We start from the raw sequence: 760 nt of genomic DNA, 5'->3' as shown, positions 1-760 counted from the left end.
AAGGAGGATACAACCACTGTCCCAACCCCAGGAGTAACTGGGACCAGCGGGACTCAGGCACACAGGAACTCTGCCAGCCCAGTGGCACGGGTTGCTTCCAGTCTGTCTGGGGCAGTGCCTTGAGCAGACCTTGGGCACAAATTCCATAGCCAGTCCCATAATACCCAGAAGAAGCTCTACTCCCAGGCATTCTAACTGGCCCAGGATCACAGGATCACAAAATCACAGAATCACAGACACAGCTTAACTCTGAGGAGTTCTGACACAACCAGGATCACAGGAAGGACAGGCTCCAGTCAGATATAGCTAGGGAAGGTAGCACTAGAGACAACCAGATGGTGGGAGGCAAGCTTAAGAACATAAGCAACAGAAACCAAGGTTAATTGGCATTATCAGAACTCAATTCTCCAACCATAACAAGTCCTGAACACACCATCATACCAGAAAAGCACTTCTCATGATGATAATAGAGGAGTTAAAGGACATAAATAACTCCCTTAAAAGAAATACAGGAGAACACAGATAAACAGCTAGAAGCACTTAAAACGGAAAAACAAAAAAACCCTTAAAGAATTACAGGAAAACACAATCAAACAGTCAAAGGAAATGAATAAAACCATCTAGGATCTAAAAATGGAACTAGAAACAATAAAGAAACCACAAAGGGAGACAACCCTGGATGGAGTTAGAAAATCTAGGAAAGAGATCAGGAGTCATAGATGCAAGTATCACCAACAGAATAGAAGAGATAGAAGAGAGA

At 43.6% G+C, this 760-nt stretch overlaps 1 protein-coding gene across 1 annotated transcript in view; it reads right to left on the bottom strand.

The window, feature by feature from the left end:
- Slc27a6 (solute carrier family 27 member 6) overlaps positions 1 to 760 on the bottom strand; it is a 64,216-nt gene that overhangs the window by 10,956 nt on the left and 52,500 nt on the right. The gene's annotated exons all lie outside the window — the stretch shown is intronic.

This window comes from Mastomys coucha, unplaced genomic scaffold, assembly GCF_008632895.1.
Source record: "Mastomys coucha isolate ucsf_1 unplaced genomic scaffold, UCSF_Mcou_1 pScaffold13, whole genome shotgun sequence".
Lineage (NCBI taxonomy): Eukaryota > Metazoa > Chordata > Mammalia > Rodentia > Muridae > Mastomys > Mastomys coucha.
Note: the sequence above shows the minus strand (reverse complement) of the source record. Positions and strands in the feature narration are given on the sequence as shown.